The sequence below is a fragment of the Podarcis gaigeae genome, assembly GCF_964106915.1.
Source record: "Podarcis gaigeae genome assembly, chromosome: 16".
NCBI lineage: Eukaryota > Metazoa > Chordata > Lepidosauria > Squamata > Lacertidae > Podarcis > Podarcis gaigeae.
This window is the reverse complement of record NC_139693.1, coordinates 24,026,830-24,034,376: the sequence shown is the minus strand read 5'-3', so window position 1 is coordinate 24,034,376 and position 7,547 is coordinate 24,026,830.

Below are 7,547 nucleotides of genomic sequence, written 5' to 3'. Positions count from 1 at the left end.
AAGCTGTACGCCGGCTCCCTCGGCCAATAAAGCGAGATGAGCACGGCAACCCCAGAGTTGTCTGCGACTGGACCTAATGGTCAGGGGTCCCTTTACCTTAAGCCCACAGCTTAACACTCACGTTTCTTAGGTGATCGCAACCTTACACAGGCAATTGAAAAATAAATAAATAAATAAATTGGAGAAACGTGGGGGTAATCAAAAGATGTAGTAGCAGAAATGTCAAAAGGAGGTGGGAGAGTGGGAACCCACAGTTGGAATTTCCATCAACCATTGCATTCATCCTGGGAGAATATTTGGGTCTCATCAGAGAGTTGAAGAGTGCGTCAGGGCCTAGAGAGACCACGGAGGTGGTCTGTGGTCTGAGAGCAACAGTGAGTGCTGGTTATTTTTACATCGGGTTTTGAATGGGTTGTTTAACGGGCTTTCCTAGATTTATGCATTTTTGCGTTTGTGCACAGTTCCCGGAAGCCAAAGCTTACTGCGTTTCTATTTAAATGGATAACACTGGTTTCTAAATTTGCATCTGCGCAAAATTTCATTTTTCCAAATCTGTGATCGTGTTTTGCAGCAGCAAGTATCCTGTTTCTGCAGGATACCAACCTCAGCAGAAGGTGCCATTTTTCAGGAGATCAAATGTCTGAGCCAGGACGGTAGGCGGAGGAGCAGCTTAAGAAAATGAGGTGCCTCCTTCTGAAAGTATGGGAGTTGGCCCCCAAACCTTAAGACCAAGGGAGATTCAAATGGGTGTTGGCTTCATTAGGCGAAACTGAGAATGACCCAAAAGCTTTTGGTGTTTCAACAGGGCTTTCCTTCCCAAGAAACCGAACTAATCGGTAGAGCTACACTTTGTGGGTGTCACTAAGCGGACAACTGACTCCGCAGGATCTATAGGGGCGTGGATTCTGCCCAGCAATAATGCAGCACGTGGAACACAACACGCAACCCATTTTAGTAGGGTCATAAACAATAATGTGCTTCTTGGAACCAATGGGGCAATTGTCAAGCAGAGTAAATAAGCATTGCTTTCCCTAATTGAATCATGTGTTATGTTTCATGATATGGTGCCCACCAGCCTCCCCCAATCTGGCATCTTGCAGATTTTTTGGGACAGCAACTCTCATCAGGCTCGAAGACCACAGCCAACTTATGATAATAATAATAATAATAATAATAATAATAATAATAATAATAATAATAATTTATTATTTTTGTACCCCGCCCATCTGGCTGGGTTTCCCCAGCCACTCTGGGCGGCTTCCAACAAAGATGAAAGATACACTAAAATGTCACATATTAAAAACTTCCCTGAACAGGGCAGCCTTCAGATGTCTTCTGAATGTCAGGTAGATGTTTATCGCTTTGACATCTGATGGGAGGGCGTTCCACAGGGCGGGCGCCACTACCGAGAAGGCCCTCTGCCTGGTTCCCTGTAACTTGGCCTCTCGCAGTGAGGGAACCGCCAGAAGGCCCTCGGAGCTGGACCTCAGTGTCCGGGCAGAACGATGGGGGAGGATACACTCCTTCAGATATACTGGACCGAGGCCGTTTAGGGCTTTAAAGGTCAGCATCAACACTTTGAATTGTGCTGAATTCTTCTGAGGTAGAATACGGATGGATCAAAGAAAGGACTTCTTCACACAGCACATAGGAGGCAGTGATGGCCACCAACCCAGATGGCTTTAAAATAGGACCTGACAAATTCACAGAGAAGGCTATCAGATGGCTTTGCTCTGCCTGCACAGTCAAAGGCAGCAACACTTCTGAATCCTAATTGCTGGAAACTACCTGCGGGAGGCAAGTGCTCTTCTGCTCAAGTCTTGCTTGCAGATTTCCCACAGGCATCTGGTTGGCCACTGTGAGAACAGGATGCTGGACTAGATGGGCCATTGGCCTGATCCAGCAAACTCTTCTTACTTTCTTGATAGACATCTTAGATTTAAGATCTGGAGAACTTGGTAGTAAAAGGAAGAAAACTCTGCTTCTAAAGAGAACTATAGCCAGGAGATAATAATAGTAATAATAATAAAATAATAATAAAATTTTATTTATATCCTGTCTTCCCCAGCCAAAGCCAGGCTCAGAGCAGCTAACAACAATAAAAGTAACACAGTTTACATAAAATCACAATAATTTAATTGAAATGCATTCTAAAATCAATTCATTCTAAAATCAATTCAGAATCAAATTAATGGCAACCATTGGGCTAGAGCTCTATGAGGATTACCAGAGGAGGGGGTCAGACTGTGCGTTGGTCAAAGGCCTTGTGGAACAGCTCTGTCTTGCAGGCCCTGCGGAAAGATGTCAAGTCCCGCAGGGCCCTAGTCTCTTGTGACAGAGCGTTCCACCAGATTGGGGCCACAGCCGAAAAAGCCCTGGCTCTGGTTGAGGCCACCCTAACCTCCCTGTGGCCTGGGACCTCCAAGATGTTTTTGTTTGAAGACTGTAAGGTCCTTCGTGGGACATACCAGGAGAGGCAGTCCCGTAGAATGATAAATTCAGGAGAATACCTTCCACACTCAGTGATACCCCACACTGATTTTTTTAATTTTTATTTTTAAGAAGGGCTGTCGCTTACTTGTGCTCAAAAAAAGTATCAGGATCAATCCTTAGGACCTCCAGCTAGGCCTGGATGGCAGGGCGGGAGGCGGGATAACATGCCTGAAACCCTGGAGAGCCATTGCCAGTCAATGTAAACAATACTGAGTGAGATGGACCTTAGGTAGACAGCAGTTTCCTGGGTTGCTAATTACAATACTCTTTTTGGGGGTGGGGGGGTGTAGCTCAGTGATAAGAGCATCTGAGGTAAGGTTACCAGACGTCCCTGTTTCAGTCCCAAGATTTTGTCCCCTGACAAAATCCCCTGAATTTGACTGAAGTTGAAAAGTGCCCTCGGATTCATTGAAAAAAAATAATATGGTAACCTTAATCTGAGGTATTCTACCGTTTGAGAACCCCTGCTCTACATTTTTCTGATTAAGACCAGGAAGATCATCCCTACAGAAATTGCAGGCTTAGCTTTTGTTCTTTGCAGTTCTGCCTCTGACTGCAATGTCCCTCCTTTATCTGACCAGCTTCAACAGTGCAAGACAGCTCCCCACTCCTCCTTTTTGTTCTTCTCCAGAACGTCTGCCTATTGGGTTACTTCTCTTCTGGGTTTCCAACACGTCCATCGTTTTCCCACCCTTCTCAAAATTCTTCCCACAATGGGGGATTTACACACCTGCATTATTTCTGTTGGCAGCTCAGTTGAGCGGCTGTAGCTGTGACCAGGTGGCCTCCAATTCAAGGTAGTAGGCCAGCCTTCGCCAACGTGGCACCCTCCGAATCGTTTGGAGTTCAGCTCCCATCATCAGCCCCTGTCAGTGTGACCCTGCTGGATGGGGATGATTGATGAGAATTGTGTAGTCCTAAAGATCTGGAGGAGACCAGGCTGCTCTCTCAAGCCTGCAGGGTGGAGAGCAATAGTGACCCACTTTGCAGGACTGTTAGGAATACAGGATGTTGCTTCATACTGGGCCAGACCATTGGTCCATCTAGCTCGGGGTTTCCCAAATGTGGGTCTCCAGCTGTTTTTTGGACTACAGCTCCCATCACCCCTAGCTAGCAGAACCAGTCGGCAGGGATGATGGGAATTGTAGTCCTAGCTGGAGATCCAAGTTTGGGAAACCTTGATCCTCCTATGAAGAGATTGCACACTAATGTTTTAATGTTGTATCCTAATCTTTTAAATTGTATTTTAATCAACTTGTTTTTATTATTGGTTGTTAGCTGCCCTGAGCCCAGTCTTGGCTAGTAGCCTAGCCATGGATAGCTGTACCAGTTTGCCTGTTTCTGTCTTTCCACTTGCTTACTTCACATGGACAGCTTATTGATTTTGCCCGCTGAGCTAAATCTCACTGGTTCCTAATGCATCATCCTGCACTGCACGCCCAAGATCAGGCTCAGATTTAATTCCCTTCCAATCCCCTACAAATCCCTCACATGACCCATCTACTACCTGACTCATTTATCCCTTCCTGAGATCGAATGGGAAGGTGGAATTGTCAAAAAGGCCCCAATAGGAAATGGGAAAACATTCTTGGAAGTCTCTCCCCAGAAAAACTCGCCGGGCACCAACACTGTCCATTTTTAGGTACCAAGCAAAAACATGCCGGTTTACCCAGCAGTCTGGATATTAATTTAATCATAACTCTGTGTGAGTGTGGGCTGGTCCACCTTTTAGTGGAGTCAGTCTTTTTTATTTTTGTTAATGGATTGATACTTTTATATTCTTATGTTTTATTTTGTGTTAGGGTTTTAAAATGTTTGAGAAGTTTTCTGTTTTAATGATCTGTAAGTCACTTTGAGGTATTTTGCAAATGATGAACAAGTATAAATAATAAGTGATGATAATTGAATCTAAAACAATTATTCAGCTTGATGGACAATTTTCAGCTCCAAGCCATGGCGGTGCATTAAGAAGTTTCTTCTGAAATTCACTGCAATTTCTTAAGATCCATGTACATAATACATAATAAAGGGTAAAGGTACCCCTGACCATTAGGTCCAGTTGCGGACGACTCTGGGGTTGCAGCGCTCATCTCGTTTTATTGGCCGAGGGAGCCAGTGTACAGCTTCCGGGTCATGTGGCCAGCATGACTAAGCTGCTTCTGGCGAACCAGAGCAGGGCACGGAAATGCCGTTTACCTTCCCACCTGAGCGGTACCTATTTATCTACTTGCACTTTGACGTGCTTTCGAACTGCTAGGTTGTCAGGAGCAGGGACTGAGCAACGGGAGCTCACCCCGTCGTGGGGATTCGAACTGCCGACCTTCTGATTGGCAAGCCCTAGGCTCTGTGGTTCAGACCACAGCACCACCTGCGTCCCGTAATACATAATACCTTTAACCAAACCCAAATGTTTTATTTATTGATAAAATATTTATATGCCGTCAAATCAAATATCTTTAATATGGTCAATGACCAGAAAGCAGTTTATAAAAATATGACATTATAAGTAGTATTGTGCTACAAATACCAGTGGAAATATGGCCAATTCACAGAATTGGTCTTATATTTATGCCAGTCATTTGTTTTAAAAAATACTAGAGTGGTTTGCAACAATAGTTCATAAAAGCCATACAATAAACCATATTAAAAAGTTAGAAACATAATCCAGCTAATTACTGCAGAAATATTGCTTGCAGAAGCATGGCAGCAGGTGTTTAAAAGTCAAATCAGAAGACACCTGCTGAATCTCTATTGGCAGAAGATTCTACAGGCCTGGGACAATGACACTGAATGATGTTCTTGCTGTTGTCAGATAGGCCTCACCAATCTGGGGAATAATAATAATAATAATAATAATAATAATAATAATAATAATAATTACTTATACCCCGCCCATCTGGCTGGGTTTCCCCAGCCACCCTGGATGGTTCCAACAGTTGATGAAAAATACAGGGCTGCCTTCAGATGTCTTCTAAACGTCATAAAGTTGTTTATTCCTTTGACATCTGATGGTTGTTCCACAGGGCAGGCGCCACTACCAAGAAGGCCACCACCTGGTTCCCTGTAACTTTGCTTCTCACAGTGCGGGAATCGCCAGAAGGCCCTTGGCACTGGACCTCAGTGTCATTGATGGGAATGGTCAATGATGCTTCTCCAGATGATCTCAGTGATGGAGCTGGGATATAATGTTATATATTCCATAAGAGATCCATAGCAGGGAGCCCCATCCTGTTAAGAATCTTATATGTTTCTATGTTAGTGGTTACCAACCTTTTTGGGCCCATGGGCCCATTTGCAAACTGAAGAAAATGTTGGGGGCACAGCACCCACACTCAACCAAGCAGTGGTACAATAGCATGCTTCTTTGAAGCCTTATTTCAGTAGGAGAACGGCTATGTGGTCATATGGACACCATGTTGGTGAGCCCTGGTATTTATCCTTCTTGATTCAGGGTAGTCCAACCTAGCTAGACTCTCTCCAACTCTCTCATTCAGAGCGTTTTAGATGATATATCAATACAGTTGAATTAATACAGTAGGGAGATTGTGTCAATTGGAACAATTGATTGATTGCTTTTGGTGGAATGGAAATATATGGGAGAAAGGGGGGCATTTAATATATATCACTGAGCTGCTGAGGCAAATTTTGAGAACAACCAAATATTGAAAGATCATCAGCATCTGCTGGTGTCTATCTGTCCCAAAGCTGGGGAAATATACATCACAAATAAAAATAAACCTCATTTGACCTAGTCAGTCCTACTCACTCAAAATTAAGTTTCACTGTAGGCCATGGGGCTTCCTCCCTAGCCAGTTTGTTGAGGTAGATGCAACCCCTATTGCTTTTAATCTATGAATTTTAAAAAAAAAAAACCTTTTTGCCCTAACGAAAGATCCCAGATAGGTTTCTAAAGCAAATAAAAGTAATACAAATTAAAAAAACAACAATCACAATTAAAATCAGAGCCAGGTAACACAAAATCAAGCAATGGGCCAGTTAAAACCCCATATACCCCCACTTCTTTAGGGATAAGTCCTGTTGAGGCTTACTTCTGAGTAGACAAAAGTATTGTGCTGTTTGGTTTTTTAATATCAAACCTTTTTATTTATTTATTTGCATTTTTAATACAGAGACAGAAAAGAAAAACAAACAAACACATCCCACACACCCCTTCCTCTCCCACCGGTTTCATATCAATCTCGACATACAACTCAATACGCGGTGACTTCCCTTCCACCTTTTCCCCGGTTCATTTTATTTTTCTGTTAAATGGCATATTCCAAATTCTTCATATTGAAGAAATATTCAAATTTCTTCATCAGTTATAAACCCCATTAACTTCTATTCTGCTGGATTTACTCAAGGCCTGCTAGGTTATTCACTTGTTTATACTGGTTCTGAAAATATTCAGCAAACATTTCCCAGTCCTCCTTTATATTCTTTATCGTCCTTTCAGCTCTCTCTCTCTCTCTCTCTCTCTCTCTCTAATTTTTAATTATTTTTTTACAATTTCAAATACCATATTCATTTAACATCCGTAAGATCTCCATCCTTCTCTTTCCATGGTTCATTTTACACATCATATAAATCCCTGCATACTTTACAAAAGCTATACCATTCAGTCTTCCATTATTGCACCCATCAAAACTTGTTTACACTGCTGAAATGATCTGAATGCTGCCAGCCTTTTCAGCTGTGATCTCTTTTTGTGCGTGCTTGTTTTATAGTTAGGCAGCTCCCAGCACTTCACCTGACAGCAAGCAAGTCGCCTAGGAAAAGGGTTGCTGCGACCAGGTCGCGCGCATGATCCTTTCCCCACGGACTTCGACGGGGCTTACTTCCGAGTAAGGCACCGTCAAGATCTGCCCCATTTTCAGGCTACCCATCCTACTCAAAGCCAACTTGGGAGTGGAGGGGGGGGGTCTTGCGCACCGTTTTGCGCTGCCAGTAGGCTGCCCGTCCCGCGCGCCCTCTTTGCTTGAGAACGCAAGCCCGGCTGAGCTCTACACCGGGCTTACTCCCGAGTAGACCTTTCCTTTGGCTGCCGGAAGTTT